Raw genomic sequence first — 19,206 nt, 5'->3', positions numbered from 1 at the left:
GCCCCCGAATGGCGGCACGCCGACCGCGCCGGCGCCAATGGCGGTGATTCTCCACTCTCCGGAGAATTGGTGGACCGGCGTCGGGGTGGCGTCGCGAGATTCTCGCCCCGCCCGGCGATTCTCCGACCGGCCTGGGCTGAGAGAATCCCGCCCCCGATATTTGGAAAATATATTTCTCTAATTGAAACAAACATTTATCTATTCGCAGGTAATAATATATAGTTTACACGAATATATAAGTTATAATAATATCTTGGATACAATAATTTTTAAAAATTCATTTATGGGATGTGGGTGTCGCTCGCTAGACCATTGTTTGCCCATCCTAAGTTTCCCTTGAAAATGTGGTGCTAAGTTTCCTTCTTGAACCGCTGCAGTCCCTGAGGTGTAGGTACACCCACAATGCTGTTAGGGCTTGAGATCCAGGATTTTGACCCAGTGACAGTGAAGGAATTACGATAAATTTCCAAGTTAGAATGGTGACTGACTTGGAGGAAAACCTCCAGGTGATTGTGTTCCCGTGTATCTGCTGCCCGTGTCCTTCTAGATGGTAGTGGTCAGTGGTTTGGAAGATGGTGCCGAAGGAACCTTGGTGAGTTCCCACAGCGCATCTTGTAGATGGTACACATGGCTACAATTGTTTGTTCGTGGTGGATGGATTGAATGTTTGTGGAAGGGGTAGCAATCAAGTGGGTTGCTTTGTTATGGATGGTCTTCTTGAAGCATTCTTGAGTATTGTTGGAGCTGCACTCACCCAGGCAAGTGGAGAGTGTTCCACTACACTCCTGACATTGTGCCTTTTGGATGTTGGACAGGCTTTGGGGAGTCTGGAGCTGTGTTACTGGTCGTAGGATTCCTAGCCTTTGACCTGCTATGGTAGCCACAGTGTTTATATGGCTAGTCCAGTTCAATTTCTGGTCAATGGTAATCCCCAGGATGTTGATAAAGGGGTATTTTGCAATGGAAATGCTATTGAATGTCAAGGGGCAATGGTTAGCTCCTCATTTGTTGGAGATGATCATTGCCTGGCACTTTGTGTGATGCGAAGATTACTTGCCACTGAGCCCAAGCCTGGACATTGCCTAGGTCTTGTTGCATTTGGACACAGACTGCTTCAGTATCTCAGGAGTTGCGAATGATGCTGATCATTGTGCAATGATATGCGAACATCCCCACTTCTGACTTTATGATGGAAGTGAGGTCATTGTTAAAGCAGCTGAAGATGGTTGATCCTCAGACACTACCCTGAGGAACTCCTGCAGTGATGTTCTGCACCTGAGATCATTTTTTTTAAAAAAGCATTTTATTTAAACTTGTATCAAAGTAGGTTCCAGCAAATAAACACCCCGGGAAACATTCTTCCCAACAATCAACGATACAGTTTGTACAGATTTTCCTCCTTCCCCCCACCCCGCCCCCGCGACAAACAGCTCCTCAAACACGGTCACAAACATCCCCCACCTTTTCTCGAACTCCCCTGCTGAGCCCCTTAACTCATACTTTATCTTCTCTAACCGCAGGAAGTCGTACAGGTCACCCAACCAAGCTGCTACCCCCGGTGGCGATGCCGACCGCCGCTTCAGCAAAATTTGTCACCGTGCAATCAGAGAGGCGAAGGCCATGACATCGGCCTTCCTCCTCTCCATGAGCTCCGGCTTCTCTGAAACCCCAAATATCACTACCAAAGGATCTGGGTCCACTCCCTCCTCCACTATCCTGGCTAAGACCGCGAACACTCCCGCCCAGAATCTTCCAAATTCTTCACAACCCCAAAACATGTGCGCATGATTCGCTGGCCCCCGCCCACACCTCTCACACTCATTTGCTACCCCCTGAAAGAACCCACTCATTCTCGCCCGAGTCATATGCAGCTTGTGCACCACCTTGAATTGTATCAGGCTCATCCTTGCACAAGAGGAGGTCCCATTTACCCTTTGCAGTGCCTTGCTCCATACTCCCCAATTGATCTCCATTCCCAACTCCGCTTCCCATTTCTCCTTGATTGTCACTACCCGCTCGTCTCCCTGCTCCCCCAGCCACTTATATATATCCCCAATTCTTCCCTCCCCTTCCACATCCAGAAGCAGCAGTCGCTCCAGCAGGGTGTATCCCAGCAATCTAGAGAACCCCTTCCAGACCTTTTGTGCAAAGTCCCTAACCTGTAGATACCTGAACTCACTACACCTCAGAAGCTCTACCCTCTCCCTTAGCTCCTCCAGACTGGCGAACCCTTCCTCCAAATACAAATCCCTCACCTTGACTCGCCCCACTTCCCTCCACCTCCTGTATACACTATCCATCCCCCCCTGGCTCAAACCAATGATTCTCGCACAGCGGCGTTAGCACCGACATCCCTTCCACCCTAAAATGCCTCCTCAGCTGATTCCATATCTTCACCGTGGACTGCACCACTGGGCTCGCTGAATACCTACTCGGAGCCATTGGCAATGCTGCCGTCACCATAGCCCTCAAACTAGACCCCTTACACGATTCCTCCTCCATCCTAACCCACTCTACCCCTTCTACTTCCCACCACCATCGCGCCTTATCCACATACAGCAACCGCACCCATGCCACAAATCTCAGCCCAATCCCAAACCTTCCCAAAACTTCGAACAAGTACGGCCACTCCACCCGGTCAAATGCTTTCTCCGAGTCCATGGACACCACCACCTCCGGTACCAGAGCTCTCGACGGATTCATCACCACATTCAACAGGCGTCTTATATTATTCGCGAGCTGTCTGCCCTTCACGAAGCCTGTTTGATCTTCTGCATCCACCCCCGGGACACAGTCCTCCATCCTCCCCGCCAACAACTTTGCCAATACTTTCACATCCGTGTTCAACAGTGATATGGGTCTATGCGACCCACATTCCACCGGATCCTTCCCTTTTTGGGGGATTAGTGTGATTACTGCCTGCTTCATTGTCTCCGGCAACTCCCCCCTTCTCCAGTGCTTCATTAAACGCCCCCAACAGATGTGGTGCCAGGTCCGCTGCAAATTCCTTATAAAATTCTGCCGGGTACCCATCCGGCCCAGGGGCCTTCCCCGACTTCATACCCCTGATACTATCCAGCACCTCCCTCAGCCCCAGGGGCTCCTCCAATGCCTGCCTCTTTGCTTCCTCCACCTGGGGAAATTCCAGCTCATACAGAAAGCGCCCCATGTCCCCCTCCTCTCCTCTTGGGTCTGCCTCACAAAGTCCCTGGTAATACTCTCCAAATGCCTCATTTATCTTCCCTGGCTCTGACACCACATCCCCAGCCCCTGTCCGGATCTTCAATATTTCCCTGGACGCAGCCTGCCTCCGCAGCTGGTGCGCCAGCATGCGGCTCGCCTTCTTCCCATACTCGTATTGCACCCCTCTTGCCCTACGCAGTTGCCCTACCGCCCTCCCCATTGCACCTGAGATGATTAACCTCCAATCTCACGAACATCTTCCTTTGTGCCAGGTATGACTCCAACCAGCAGACGTTTTCTCCCCGATTCCCATTGCCTCTCGTTTTGCTCGGCCTCCTTGATACCATCGTCGACCAAATGCTGCCTTGGTATCAAGGGCAGTCAATCTCACCTCAGCCCTGGCATTCAGCTCTTTTGTCCATGTCTGAACAAAGGCTGTAATGAAGTCAGGAGCTGAGTGACCCTGGCAGAATCCAAACTGAGCGTCCTTCAGCAGGGTATTTCTGAGTAAGTGCTGCTTGATAGAACTGTCGATGACTCCTTCCATCACTTCACTGATGATCGAGTAGGTGCATAAGGCAGTAATTGACCATGTTGGATTTGTCCTGCTTCTAGTGTACAGGACATACATGGGCAATTTTCCACATTGTTTGATATATGCCAGTGTTGTGGTTGTACTGGAGCAGCCTGGCCAGGAGGCGGCCAATTCTGGAGCACAAGTCTGCAGTTCTATTGCCATAATATTGTTAGTTCTCATAGCCTTTGCAGTATCCAGTGCCTTCAGTTGTTCCTTGTTATCACATGGAGTGCATTGGCTGAAGACTGACATCTGTGATCCTGGGGTCCTCCAGAGTGGATAATCCACTCAGCACTTCTGGCTGAAGATTGTTGCAAATGCATCAGCCTTACCTTTTGCAGTGCTGGACTCCTCCATCATTGAGGATGGGGATATTTGTGGAGCCTCCTCCTCCAGTGAGTTGTTTAATTGTCTACCACCATTCATGGCTGGATGTGGCAGGGCTGCACAGCTTAGATCTGATCCATTGGTTATGTAATTGCTTAACTATGCCTATTAGTTGCTGCTTATATTGTTTGGCACACAAGTAGTCCTATGTTGTAGCTTCACCAGGTCGACAGCTCATTTTTCGTATGCCTGATGTTGCTCCTGGCATGTCCTCTTGCACCCTTCATTGAACCAGGGTTGATCCCCTGGCTTGGTGGGAATGGTAGAGTGGGGGACTATGCCGGGCCATGAGGTTACACATTATAGTTGAGTACAATTCTGCCATTGCTGATGGCCCACAGCACCTCATGGATGCCCAGTTTTGAGTTGCTATATCTGTTCAAAATCAATTCCATTTAGCACAGCGGCAGTACCACACGACACAATAGATGGTATCCTCAGTGTAGAGACAGAACTCCACAAGGGCTTTGCGCTGGTCATTCCCACTGTTACTGTCATGGACAGCTATATCTGTGGCAGGCAGGTTTGTGAGGCGAGGTCAAGTATATTTTTCACTATTGTTGGTTCCCTCATTACCTGCTGAGTCCCAGTCTGGCAGGCCTGGCCAGCTTGGTTTGAGGTATTACTTCCGAGCCGACATTGAAGTTCCCCCATCCAGAATACATTCTGCGCCTTGTCACTCTCAGTGCTTCTTCCAAGTAGTGTTCAACATGGAGGTGCACTGATTCATCAGTTGCGGGGGGACGGTACATGGTAATCAGCAGGAGATTTGCTTGTCCACATTTGACCTGGTGAGTGAGACTTCATGCAGATCCAGAGTCGATGTTCAGGACTCCTAATGCAGCTCGCTGCTGACTGTAAACCACTGTGCCGCCACCTCTGCTGGGTCTGTCCTGTCCTGCTGGAATGGTGGTGTTGGGACATTGTCTGTAAGGTGTGATACCATGAATATTACCAAATCAGGCTGTTGCTTGGCTAATCTGTGAGCCAGCTCTCCCAATTTTGTCATATTACAATCCCAGGCCAGACCTAACAGTGGCTAGGATACTGGAAGAAACCCCAATATATTATTTTAGTTTAGTATGACTGTGAGGAAAGAATACTTCTCTCCAGGAGTGATTGCATGAAGAAACAGGGTCATGGTATTATTACTGACACAGAATTACAATCTTTAACATCACACCAGGAAATAACTTATAATTATTCCTTAAACAATACTACTGAATACAGTGAATACAATCCCCTTAATTGTTATCTTTATTCCCACTTAAACAAGGAAAAATCCCTGGGCTGGATTCTCCGTCCCACCGCACCACATTTCAGGTTTACCCCACCAGCGGGATGCTCCGTTATGCCGGCCTGTCAATGGGGTTCCCCATTGTGGGGCAGCCCCACACCGTCGGGAAACCCCCAGGCTGACGGCAAAACGGAGCATCCCGACGGCGGAGAATCCAGCCCCCCACCTCAGCTCTCAATCCACTGTAACTACCAATGAAACTTACTTTACGGAGATGTACTTTGAGAAACAGAGATCTCTTGATGCTGCTTTAAAGACAAGATCTGACTCCTGTCAGGCCCATGCAGAAACTCTGGCTGTATGTCTTCATTGTTTCAGCTCCCTCTTGTCTCATACAACAATTTTCAGACCCCAACAAGAGTTGTTTCTGCAGCGCTGTCAAGACAATGTATGGCCCGATCTATGGCCCTCACCCCACTGAGAGTCAAATATTGGCTGGCGGGCTGGCGGTGACCCAAAAATTTAGTGGTGGGAGGGCCCTTGCCTCTCTGTGGTCAGGGTTTGGTGATGTTTCCCTTTTCTGTGGGGTATCGTGATGTTCGTGAAGGGTGGAGCGGCCTTAGCTTTGAGATTGGGTGCTCTTTCAAAACGCCGTCCCGATCTCCGAGGAGCTGGACCTGCTGATGTGTTTAGGTCCTGCCCCTCTCAATGCCGGTGCAAAACACATCCCCCTGAAAATAAATTGACTGTGTGGGAAGATCGCGACCAAAATCGCGTCACAGCAGCCAGTGATCCGCACCGAATTCCGTGCCCAAAATACCACTTTGTCATTTTTGGGGAAAATTCCACCCTTTATTTATACGTTGCACTGAAGCAGGAGACCACCCTGCCCATTATATTAGCATGATATACTTGCACCAGACCAAAATTATTTTCTGTGGGAAAGAACAAAACAGGCAGCTGTTCGAGTTGTAATCATGAGCCCACATGTTGAAATTAATCCTTCAGGCTTCAGCACCATTGCTGTATATCTCAACAAGCTTCTGTTGTTCAACAGATTATCACCAAACCTTGTGTCGTATCTCAGTTCAGGTTGTAATTGTGCAAGACTTGATATTTGAAGTTATGAAGGCGTTTGTAACAGTGAATAAGCAGAAAGCATTTCCACCATCAGAATGTTCGGTAAGCAGAAAATACAGGTTTAAAATAAGTAAAAAGGGGGGATATGAGAGCAATTTTACACAGCATGTGGCGGTGATCTAAAAACACACCATTTGAAAGTTTGGTGGAAGCAATTTCAATCGTAATTTTCCAAAGGAAATTGGATATATACTTCAAAAGGAAAACATTTGCTAGGTTATCAGAAAATAGCAGGGGAGTGGAGCTGCCATAGGAATGATGGGCCAAATGATTTCCTTCTATGCTGTGTGATTCTGTGATTCGATGTATGTGAAGGTTGTTGTTCTTTTGAGTATGTGCTGCTGATGGGGGGTTTCAGTCCCTGGCTAAATATTTCCGGAGCAAACAAGTCTTCTGAGTCCACCATAACATAATAACTATTTTATTTGCCCAAATATGTGACAAGCTGAGTTTTCTGGCTTAGTAAAAAAGCATCTGGACAAGATAACAGAGGTGGAAGGAGTATCCTGCAGCCACAGGAACAGGTTTGGCAGTGCCACTAAGCACTGTTTCAGATGCCATCAAATTTCTAGATGCTTGTGTTTCTGACACCAGTGGGAACATATTTCTCTATGTCAGCAAATGCTACCATTTCTATTCAAGTAACAAGAAGCTGGAATTGGACAAAATGTTTATTTTAAGTTATCTTCTTTGCTAACTGTCTTAAAAATTAAAATGGCAAATTAAAATTTAAGTCCCTTTTACATGAAGTTAAGTTTGTTCCGTGTCAAAATTTGAAAACCTTCATCCAAGAATCTTCAATGTCTGTTATCTCCTGGTAAACCAGCAAAGGCTAATTTTTATTTCCGCTCGAGTCTTTACAATAGTTATATCAAGCGTCCTTTGTGGTTTGACTCTATGTCATGGTGGTCTTAGTTGTCATCTTCAAAAACAGGATGATCCTGACAAGCTGGTGGTCTAACCAACATTCAGCATCTTTAAGACAGCATGGTTAATTTTGAGCCTGCACTGGCTCTCTGTAGGATTGGCAGCACAGGTGGAAAACACCGCAAGAATCGCAAAAAACGTGATTCTCCCCAGAGAGATTGGGTTCCCTGATTTTCTCCGCGTCCTGTCAGTGCTGTCACAACGTCCACATAGTGGGGCCCCGCCACATGATCCCCCCCTCACTTAATATTCATGTGATGTCATGTCGGTGAGGTTCACACAGATGTCATAAGACAGTCAAGGTGATCCCGCAGGTGGCGCAGAGGCAAGTATAGCCCACGAGGGAAGAATGGGACTTTCCCAGGATGGGCCCTGGCACTGCTCCTGGCACAGGTTGGCACTGCCATATTGGCGGTGCCAACCTGGCAGTGTCGAGCTGTGCCAGGAGGCAGTGCCGGGTCAGGCCCAATTGGGAACCCCAAGGAAGGGGTGGTGCTGCATTTATGTGAGGTGGGGGGTGGGCGGGGGGGGGGGGGGGGGGGGGGAGTGCAGACACTGATAGGGGGGAGTGCTGGCTAAAGTAGCGTGGTGGTGTTGGAGGGGTGGAATGTTGGCAAGGATTGTCAGGTGGGGGGTATGCCGGCGAGGGTTGTCAGAGGGTAAGCCCCTGAAAATTCCATTGTGGGATCTGGAAGCCGGTAAACTGCAGCGCTGATCAGAGCTCCTTTTAAAGATGGCACCCGGTCTCTGTGGAGCTGCTTGCTGGCTCTATGAGGTCCCGCCCCACCAGCGCAACGGCATGAACCATGCCCACTCACCGATATTTGGAGAAAGAACTGGGCCGGGATTCTCAATTGCCTGACACCGAAATCGTGTTCAGCAATCAGGCGTAGAATTGGCTCCGATACCGCAATCGGGGCAGGCGCCAGTTTGATTCCTGTCAGCCATGCTCCACCCCCTCCAAACTGGTGTCATCGTGTTGCAATGGTGTTGTCGCATCATCGGCCGGCCCACCCACAATGCTCCACCTCCAATGGGCCGGGTTCCAGACGGCGCAGACCACGTGTGGTCACACAAATCATGAACCCGGTGTGGCGGCTGCGGACTGTGTCCAGTGCCGCCACATTCGGCCGGGATCCATGCCGTTGTTCGGGGAGGGGGTTCTGTGAGGACTGGTGGGGAGTGGCCTGGGAGTGACCAGGGGGTGGGCTATGGGGACGGGATGGCGGGTTGGGTCTGCGCACAGCTGGCGCCATGTTGTATGGCGTCAGCCGTGCGCATGCACGGCCCAGGACCCGGACATTCTCCGGCCATTTTCGGCACGGGAGGCGGGAGTTTCACTCAGCGCCGTTGCTAGCCCCTCACCAGTCCCGGAATCGGTGAGGGTTCGGTGCCGATTTTTGGCTCGCAAAACGCCCACAAATTCTCTGTTTGAGCCAGCACTCAGTCGCTGAAACAGAGAACCCAGCCTCTGATCTTTGCAACTGGAGCCCGTTTTCATTCTGAGCCTGACACTTTCATTTTGAGCCTGTCAAATTCTGGTAAGGTTCCGCCTTGTGAGTAAGGCACATGTCAATGAGGTCTCTCTGTTGTACACTAATGTGGTCTAATATTGTTAGACCTGGGGTGCATTTATGTTATTTTCAGTTTATCAACTTGCTGGAAGTGTAAGTTTGTGATAGACTTGTACATGTACTTAAACAGCACAATTTACATAATAAAAGGCACTTTGCATGGAAGGAAAATAGCTCCAGGCACAGCCATAAAGTGGGATTAATGCATTAGAGTTTATGTCATGGTGACTTAACACTTAGGGCTGTAGCCATGAGCATTCAAAGGCTTGAATTGCAAATCACAGTCACAACAGTCGCTGTGTGCAATCGGGTGCAAGGAGAATTTGATCAAGTCAGCCAGATCTATGCAGTAGGTCGTAACTAAAGCATTTAGATTCAAGATAATTAGCAAATGAGACACAGAGGAAACTCTTTCATGCAATGAGTTGTTATGATCTGGGATATACAGTTGAAAAGGATGGAAAGCACTTTCAATGGGAAATTCTGAAAGAGAATTTGGACAGATAATTGAATAGGAAAACATTGCTGTGGCAAGGAAAATGAGCAGAGGAGTCTCAAGAATCATTCAAAGGGCTGGCATAGACATATGGGCCGAATGGCTTTCTGTGCTGTAAGGTTCTATCATTCTGTGAGATAGTTTTATAGATGAGGCGAGGAATGATAAGGTGCATGATGGGTGGATGGAAGAAGGGAGGAAAAGCATCGAGTAACAAGAATGATACAGAGTTGTTGATGGGAGGTAACTTGGATAACTTTGTTTTCCACTATTTAACTTCTTTGAATTCTTTCATGACGAGGCCAGCTTTCTTGCTCATCCCTAATTGCCCTTGAGAAGGTGGTGGTGAGCTGCCGTTTTCACCTGCTGCAGTCCATGATGTATAGGCACATCCACTGTGCTGTTAGGAAGAGAGTTCCAGTTTTCTGACCCAGTGACAGTGAAGGAACGGTGATAAAGTTCCAAGTCAGGATGGGGGTGTAACTAGAAGGGGAACTTCCAGGTGATCTTGCTAGCCTTGTCCTTCGAAGTGGCAAAGGTTATGGGTTTGGAAGGTGCTATTGAAGAAGCCTTAGTCAGTTCCTGCAGTGTGGTACAGTGGGGGATGGAGTGAATGCAGAAGTTTGTGAATTGCCGCCAATCAAGCAGCCTGTTTTGTTCTGAATGGTATCAAGCATCTTCACTGTTGGTGGAGCTCCACTCCTCCAGACAAGTGGAGAATATTCCACTACACTTCTGGCTTGTGCCTTTTAGATGGTGGATAGGCTTTGGGAAATAAGCTGGTGAGTTACTCGCTGCAGAATTCACAGCCTCTGCCCTGCTCTTGCAGCCACAGTATTTATATGGCTAGTCCAGTTCAGTTTCTTGTCAATGGTAACCCCCCAGGATGTTGATAATGGGAAATTCAGTGATGGTAATGCATTCACGGTCAAGGGGAGGTGGTCAAATTCTCACTTATTGAAAATAGCTATTGCCTGACACTTGTGTGGCACAAATGTTACTTGTACAAGCCTCCCCGAACAGGCGCCGGAATGTGGCAACTAGGGGCTTTTCACAGTAACTTCATTTGAAGCCTACTTGTGACAATAAGCGATTTTCATTTCATTTCAATTATCAGCCCAAATCTGGATGTTGTCCAGGTCTTGCTGCATGTAGATGTTGACTGCCTCAATATCTAAGGAATCATACATGGTGGTGAATATGGTGATGTCGTCAGCCAACATAGGGTAGCATGGTAGCACAGTGGTTAGCACTGTAGCTTCACAGCTCCAGGGTCCCAGGTTTGATTCCTGGCTTGGGTCACTGTCTGTGTGGAGTCTGCACATTCTCCCCGTGTCTGCGTGGGTTTCCTCCGGGTGCTCCGGTTTCCTCCCACAGTCCAAAGATGTGCAGGCTAGGTAGATTGACCATGCTAAATTGCCCTCAGTGTCCAAAAAGGTAAGGTGGGGTTACTGGGTTACGGTGATAAGGTGGTGCCTTTTCCAAGGGCTGGTGCAGACTTGATGGGCCGAATGACCTCCTTCTGCACTGTAAATTCTATGATTCTATGATCTCCACTTCAGACCTTATCATGGAGGGAAGGTCATTGGTGAAGCAGTTGAAGATGGATGAGCCGAGGACACTACCCTACAGACCTCATGCAGTGATGTCCTGGAACTGTGATGATTTTCTCCAACAACCACAACCATCTTCCTTTGACTCCAACCAAGGGAGAGTTTTCCCTCTGGTTCCCATTGACTTCAGTTTTGCTGGGCCTTGATGTCAAGGGCTAGCCACTATCTTGAGTTCAACATTTTTGTCCATGTTGAGTCCGAGGCTGGGACCCAGACTGAGCATCAATGAGCAGGTTATTGCTGTCTAAATGCTGCTTGAATGCACTGCCGGCAGTGCCTTACATCATTTTGCTGATGATCAAGAGCAAACTGTTGGAGCCAGGTTCGATTTGTCGTGCATTTTGTGGACAGGATGTACCTGAGAAATTTTCCACATTGCCAGATAGGTGCCACTGTTATTAGCTGTACTGAAACAGCTTGAATAGGAGCACAGCTACTTCTGGAGCACAGGTCTTCAGCACTATTGCCGGAATATTGTCAGGGTCTATAGCCTTTAAAGTACCCAATGTCTTCTGCAATTTCTTGATACCATGTGGAGTGAATTGAATTAGCTGAAGATGCAGCTCTGATGCTGGGGATCTCCGGAGGAGTCAAGATGGGTCATCCACTCGGCACTTCTGGCTGAAAATGGTTTAAATGTTTCAGCCTTGTCTTTTGCATTGATGTGCTGTGCTCTCCGTCATTCAGGATGGAGATATCTGTGAAGCCTCCTCCTCCAGTTAGATGTTTCATTGTTCCACACCTCTCATGACTGGATGTAGCAGGACTGCAGAGCTTAGATCTGATCCGTTGGTTGAGCTCAGTCCTGGAAATCTGAAACAAAAACAGAAAATGCTAGATAAACTCAGCAGGTCTGGCAGCATCTGTGGAGAGAAACAGATTAAACAGGCACGATTCATCAGACTCAAGATAAAGTCCGCTGAATGACGCATTTAGCGCAGTGTTTCTCAGTGCCCGTAGTGCCGGGAAACATCCCGCTACCCAATTGCACTTTGCTTTTTTTTTTGCCTCCAGGTGTTTCTTCCCGCTGAGGCCACACTTAAAGGGATTTTGTTCTGCCCGGCAGCCCTGTTCTTTCCCCTCCCTTTCATGCTAACCCTGCCTTTTTACTTCTTTCCTCATCCCCCTAGCTTTGGGAGTCCATTGGGAACCCCCCGCCTCCCCCCCCCCCCCCCCCCCGGAACAAGCCCCCCCCCGGCCCCCCACTACCTGGCAAGTCTCCCCGCCCGACCCCTGGCAGTGCCAACCTGGCACCTGGCAGTGTCACCTGGGCACCCTGGCAGTGTCAGGGTGGCACTGCTAGGGTGCCAGGCTGGCAGTGCCAAGGTGTCAGGGGGAGTGCCAGGATATCTCCCAATCCTGTCCCCGACCAGTCTCCAATGACCTGGCAGACCCCCCAGGAGTAGTGTGGCATGGTCCACATTTGTATGGACCAGTACTAAATGGTACCATGGTGAATCCAGTGCCCCTGCATTTAAATGAGCCCGGCGGAGTGAGTTGGGTGGCTCGCGATTGACCTGGTGCGGAAACCGGTTTGGTGCTCGCGCATGACTCACCCGTTGTGCCGGTTTAAGATGCAGGGTGAAGTTCCTGTCTAAAGTTGTTTATCTCAATGTTGAGTCCAGAACACTCCCATCAATACTGTCATGTACAGATGCATCTATAACATGTAGATTGTTGAGAATGGGGTCAAGGAGATTTTTCCTCTTGTTTCCCCCACCACCTGCTGCAGAGCCTATTTAGCAACTACATCCTTTAGTACTTGTAATCACGAGCTTTCGGAGCGTGGCTCCTTCACCAGGTGAGTGGACTCACCTGATAAAGGAGCTACGCTCCGAAAGCTACTGATTCCAAATAAACATGTTGGACTTTAACCTGGTGTTGTAAGACTTCTTACTATGCCCACCCCAGTCCAACGCCGGCATCTTCACATCTTTAGTACTTGGCCAGCTTGTTCTGTAGTGGTGCTATCAAGCCACTCTTGCTGATGGACACTGAAGTCCCTCACCCAGGGTACCTTCTGTGCCCTTGGCACCCTCAGTGCTTCCTGCAAGTGGAGTTCAATGTGGAGGAGTACTGAAGCATCAGCTGGGTGAGGATGATAGGTAGTTATCAGCAAGAGGTTTCCTTTGAAATGTTTGTCTTGATACCATGATATGTGGAATCAATGTTGAGGACTCCAGGGCAACTCCATCTAAATGTATTCCATTGTGCACCACCTTTGGTGGGGCAGGACATAACAGGAGTTTGTGATGGTGATGCCTGTAGTATTGTACAATATGATCCATGGAGTATGACTACGTCAGACTGTTGCTCAGCTAGTCTGTGGAACAGCTCTCCCAATGTCTATACAAACCCCAGATGTTAGTAAGGAGGACTTTTGTAGGGTCGACAGGGCTGGGTGTGCTGTTGTTATTTCAGGTGCCTAGGTCAATGCCAGGTTGTCTGTCTGTTTTCATTCCTTTTTGACTTTTCTGTCGTGGTTTGATACAAGAACTAGGCCATTTTGGAGAGCATTTAAGAGTCAATTCCGTGGCTGTGGGTTTGGAGTCACATGGACGCCAGACCAGGTAAGGATGGCAGATTTCCCTCCCCAGTGAATCAGATGGTTTTTCACAACAATCAACAATGGTTATACACTGGTTACATGTTCAGCATCACTAACGCTATCTTTATTTAAATTCCTGATTTACCAGTTGAATTTAAATTCAGCTGTCATGATTTGATTTGAATCTGTTCCCAAGGGCGTTAACCAGAGTTTCTGGATTGTTAGTCCGGTGACATAACAACTGTGCCACCATCTCCCCAGGTTGACGACATTCGGGCTCATTAAAAATGCAATATTGGATTTCCATTGATTTTGCCTTTTAATGCAAAAAGTAAATTAACACCTTTCATCTGGCAGATTAATATGACTGTGCACAATCACTCAAATGCACACCCACAGCTAGGTGCTGAGCGACAGTTCTGATACAGAGGTTGACTATTTCCAACTGAGTCAAGTGTACAGTCAATTATTCCAGTCAGCACTTCCCAGTACATACTGAAGAGTGTCATGATATTCAGGTAAACATCATAGCACATACATATTGATGGACAGATCAACGGACCAATCAACACACACACAACACCACAGCCAATCACAGACAAGAGCATACACAGTACAAAACAGGGAACACAACACTTCCTGAGCATTCTAGCAGGAGACAGCTCAGGGCACAGAGCTCATACCAAGCCACTCAGACATCCACCATGAGCTGAGCGCCACTACAAGATAGTATTAGGAATAGGTCCACAGATTCCATGGTTATGATCGAACCTCAGTAACCAGTTTACCACTGTGAATAAATGTTAGCAATAAAACTGAGTTGTACCATTCGCAACCGTGTTGGTTCATCTGTGTAGTAGAGTACCCAACACATCATAGTACCAGGAGTAACTGTGGGACCTACCTACGGATCCTCCAGAATCTGCCATCCTGCGCCATGGACACCCTCAGCACACTGCAGCCGCTACAAGTCGCTGGAAACCTCGGTGTTAATTGGAAGCTGTTCAAACAGCGCTTCCAGCTCTTCCTGGAAGCCAACGAAAAGGAGAGTGCTTTGGACACCAGAAAGATCGCCATCCTCCTCTCCACGGCAGGTCAACACGCCATCCATGTCTACAACTCCCTGGTGTTCGTGGAATGTGAGGACAAGACCAAGTACAAGACGGTCCTTCTCAAACTCGATCAACACTTCAACGTCGAGGTCAACGAGAGCTTTGAGAGGTGTCTCTTCCAGCAGCGCCTGCAGGGTAAGGATGAGCCCTTTCAATTCTTCCTTTCGCATCTCCGTATCCTCGTGCAGTCCTGCGGTTATGACACCACCTCCGATTCCATGATTCGGGACCAGATCATTTTTGGGGTCACCTCGGGCACCCTACGCCAGCACCTCTTAAAAATAAAAGGCCTCACCCTAGCCTCCGCAATCGAAGCCTGTGTCCTGCATGAAAACGCGACTAGCCGCTACTCCCAATTTCAGGCGGCCGAATCGGCTCTGCAGGGGTCCTACGCGGCCGGATCGGCGAGGCAGGCGTCCTACGAGGCTGAACGGGTCCAGGCGATCAAGTTCCTCCCGGCCCCGCACGAGGGCGGCCATTTCGTGTGCTTTTCGAGGCCTCCCGCGTTTGTGCGCGGCAAAAACGACGTCGACACAGAGGGACGTGATGCGCAGGCGCGCTCGACGCAAGACCGAACTGCGCATGCACGGTGGCGCAACGAACGCCATGACAGCACGACGTTCGGCATCGGCGGAGCCGCACATTTAAAGCGGCAATGTCCCGCAAGAAACCGACAATGCCTCTGCTATGGCAAGATGGGCCACTACGCTGCCTGCTGTCGAGCAGCTCAACCTGCCAATGTTCCCCAATTCCGACAACCTCGCAGGGATGTGCGGACCATTGACACTAAAATTTCGACTGATGCCAGCCAGTCCACATTGGGGCGGTTCTCCTACAGTAGGATGACACTGCGTCATGGGCCCCGGTCGCCTATACCTCGCGGGCCACGACCCCCACAGAACAGCGCTAATCGCAGATGGAAAAGGAGTGCCTGGGTTTGCTGACCGGAATAGACAAGTTCCATGACTACGTGTATGGTGTCCCCCAGTTTACCGTTGAGACTGACCATCGCCCCCTGATCAGCATCATAAATAAGGACCTGAACGAGATGACCCCTCGCCTCCAGAACATCCTACTTAAACTCAGGAGGTATGACTTCCAACTGGTCTAGACCCCGGGAAAGGACCTTATCATTGCGGATGCCCTATCCAGAGCAGTGAGCACACCGCCCGATTCGGCGGGGTTCGTCTGTCAGGTCGAAGCGCAGGTGGCCTTCACATCGGCAAATCTGCCAGCTGACGACTCCAGTCTGGCCCGTATTCGCCGGGAAACTGCGGCTGACCCCCTTCTACAACGAGTGATGCGCCACATGACGGGTGGGTGGCTCAAAGGACAGTGCCCGCAGTTCTACAATGTCCGAGACGACTTGGCCGTCATTGATGGTGTCCTTCTCAAGCTGGACCGGATTGTGATTCCGCATAGCATGCACAAGTTGGTCCTCGACCAACTACACAAAGGCCATCTGGGAGTCGAGAAGTGCAGACGGAGGGCCCGAGAGGCGGTATACTGGCCGGGCATCAGTGATGACATTGCCAATATGGTGCTCAACTGCTCCACCTGCCAAAGGTTTCAACTGGCGCAGCCTCCTGAGATGCTTCAGCCCCATGAGCTGGTGGCGTCCCCCTGGGCGAAGGTGGGTGTGGACCTTCTTCACGCGCTTGGCAGGGACTATGTAATCGTCATTGATTACTTTTCCAACTATCCAAAGGTCATACGCCTGCACGATTTAACATCGTCCGCTGTCATAAGGGCCTGCAAAGACACCTTCGCTCTCTACGGCATTCCGATTACTGTCATGTCGGACAATGGGGCCTGTTTTGCCAGCCAGGAATGGTCGTCCTTTGCTACTTCGTATGGCTTCACACACGTGACGTCCAGCCTTCTGCATCCCCAGTCCAATGGAAAGGCGGAGAAGGGCGTTCACATAATCAAGCTGCTCCTCTGCAAGGCTGCTGCTGCCGGATCGGATTTTTGCCTAGCCCTGCTGGCCTATCGCTCGGCCCCACTAGCCACTGGCCTCTCACCAGCCCAGCTGTTGATGGGTCGCGCCCTCAGGACCACTGTGCCATCCATTCTGGTACCCACAACCAACCATGCTCCGGTAATACACAGAATGCAACAGCAGCGCGTTCGCCAGAAGATGGCATATGACACACGGGCAACTGATCTTCCCGCCCTGGCGCCTGGAGATGACGTTCGTATCCACCTACCAGAAGGTGGCTGGTCAGCACCTGCCGAAGTTCTCCGACGCGTGGCTCCCCGCTCGTTCCTGGTTCGCATGCCTGATGGCTGCATTCGTAGGCGCAATCGCCGGGCTCTTCGCCTACTTCCACGCTCGCTACGGGAACTTACACCGCACCGCGCCCTCCTGTTGTTACTGATATCGACTTCGTGGAGCTTCCTGCTACCATGCCCCTTCCATCGTCGCCCGTGGCCAGGCTCATCCAGAGTCTGTGATCCAGACCCACCCGTGAGGCGGTCAACCCGAATTCGTCGCCCACCTACTAGACTGGACTTATGAGCCTGTTTGTACATTGAACTCATAATACCACTGTGTTAATATGTTTCTGTTCTTCCTTGTCATTATAGTTCGGTTTTGTCGTTCAACATTTCCCCGTTCTTTGTTTATGGTACAACCTCGTTGTTATGTCGCACCCGACATCGCCCCTTGTATATAGTTTAGCCCCATGTACATGCTGTAGATATTGCACACACACACATTCAGCTGCACTCAGTACACATCTCTATTTATGACCACATAAGCACATGTTCTTGTACAAAAGGGGGGATGTCATGATATTCAGGTAAACATCATAGCACATACATACTGATGGACAGATCAACGGACCAATCAACACACACACAACACCACAGCCAATCACAGGCAAGAGCATACACAGTACAAAACAGGGAACACGACACTTCCTGAACATTCCAGCAGGAGAAAGCTCAGGGCACAGAGCTCATTGCAAGCTACTCAGACATCCACCATGTGCTGAGTGCCACTACAAGATAGTATTAGGAATAGGTCCACAGATTCTAGGGTTATGATCGAACCTCAGTAACCAGTTTACCACTGTAAATAAATGTTAGCAATAAAACTGAGTTGTACCATTCGCAACCGTGTTGGTTCGTCTGTGTAGCAGAGTACCCAACACATCAAAGAGGAGGCAGTGAAAAGGGAAATAAAAACCGAACTGAGAAGGAGAGTGAGAAACAAGTCACAGCATCAACATTGGGGAAAAAAATGTGAGGTTTCCTCAAACATGTGGAAATGGTCAGTTTTTTTTTAAAGGGACCACTGATGTCTGTTTATTGAGGTGATTTTTATTACATGGCAAAATCAGATTTTACTGCATCTGACTGGTACATAGATTAACCAGATCTGACTGTATTTTAGTTTTCAATGTAAGCTGATGCTTTATGAACTCGCTGTTGCCTTTTTTGGGTAAATGACTTTCTAGGAGTTGGCAAAAATATTAAAGTTAATCAAATGTTGGGTTTGGATCAGTTGTTGCTGCTGGGCTACAAAGGAAATGAGCATGAAATCCAAGTGGAGCCTGTTTTCTTTCTTCCCTTCTTGACTGAGGGCGCAAGTTTCAGCTTCTGCTCCAGTTCATTCTTTCCCAGGACCTCAAAACTGGAGCTCCTCACCCGCTTTGTTTTCTTCCTCTTATGGGCCCACTAAAATGTTCTGTCACTTAGCCATGAATCAATTTATCGCAACTTCTAATCTTTCCAAAATTGGCAGTGTTCTGGACCACGGACCTTAACCTTCATTTTTCAGTGAGTAGTCATTCATTTCTGACCAGTGCATCAAAACCAACGAACAGCATATGAAACCACATTACTAATTGGGAGATTATGTAACTTGCTGGGAAACTCTTCCTGTCAACTTGTGGTAGCCATTTGCATTAACAGTGCAGGCAATACAAATGTCCAAAATGTTAGGGACATTTTAAAATATTGCCAGTATCGTCTAAAGATCACAAAATGGCTGCTCAGGGGCCAACCACTATAGTGTATACGGTTCCCACCCCTATAGTGTATACGGTTCCCCTCCTACACTTGAGTACAAACTCCCCAGGTGATTGGGGGCATGGAGCCCCCCCCTAATTGGACGAAACCTCACAGGATATAAACTCCGCCCGAGGAGCAGGTCGAGGAAGGTTATTGTGCAGGGTGAGTAGTGTAATTGTAATATTGTATGCAGTGTAAATAATCCACGTTGTTATTCCGCCCACCTGGTATTGTATTAAGTCCTCACCTTCGGCTGTCACACTGGCGATAAGGATAAAGTGGAGCTGCCGCAACCGCCAGACTTTTCACAGCTTCATCTAGGCTTGGAGAGGCCTCTGCCCTGAGCAGAATGATGATGTCGACTTGTAAGCTGTAACCATTTGACGGTGACA

General features: G+C 49.1%; 1 protein-coding gene and 1 long non-coding RNA gene across 5 annotated transcripts in view; one reads left to right on the top strand and one right to left on the bottom strand.

Annotated features, from left to right (window-relative positions):
- Positions 1–8,507, bottom strand: part of LOC140421074 (uncharacterized) — a 181,780-nt gene extending 173,273 nt beyond the window's left edge. The window contains exon 1 of the long non-coding RNA XR_011946660.1: positions 8,270–8,507. This is a non-coding gene — a long non-coding RNA (uncharacterized lncRNA). The remainder of the gene's footprint in view (positions 1–8,269) is intronic.
- Positions 1–19,206, top strand: part of arhgap36 (Rho GTPase activating protein 36) — a 357,338-nt gene that overhangs the window by 173,468 nt on the left and 164,664 nt on the right. The window contains exon 1 of one of the 4 annotated variants that reach the window (XM_072505421.1): positions 8,812–8,992. The exons of the other annotated variants lie outside the window; for them this stretch is intronic. The gene's annotated coding sequence lies outside the window, so the exon portion shown is untranslated. Of the gene's footprint in view, positions 1–8,811; positions 8,993–19,206 lie in introns of those variants that run through there. 4 annotated transcript variants of the gene reach the window in all.

This window comes from Scyliorhinus torazame, chromosome 5 (assembly GCF_047496885.1).
Source record: "Scyliorhinus torazame isolate Kashiwa2021f chromosome 5, sScyTor2.1, whole genome shotgun sequence".
Classification (NCBI taxonomy): Eukaryota; Metazoa; Chordata; class Chondrichthyes; order Carcharhiniformes; family Scyliorhinidae; genus Scyliorhinus; species Scyliorhinus torazame.
Note: the sequence above shows the minus strand (reverse complement) of the source record. Positions and strands in the feature narration are given on the sequence as shown.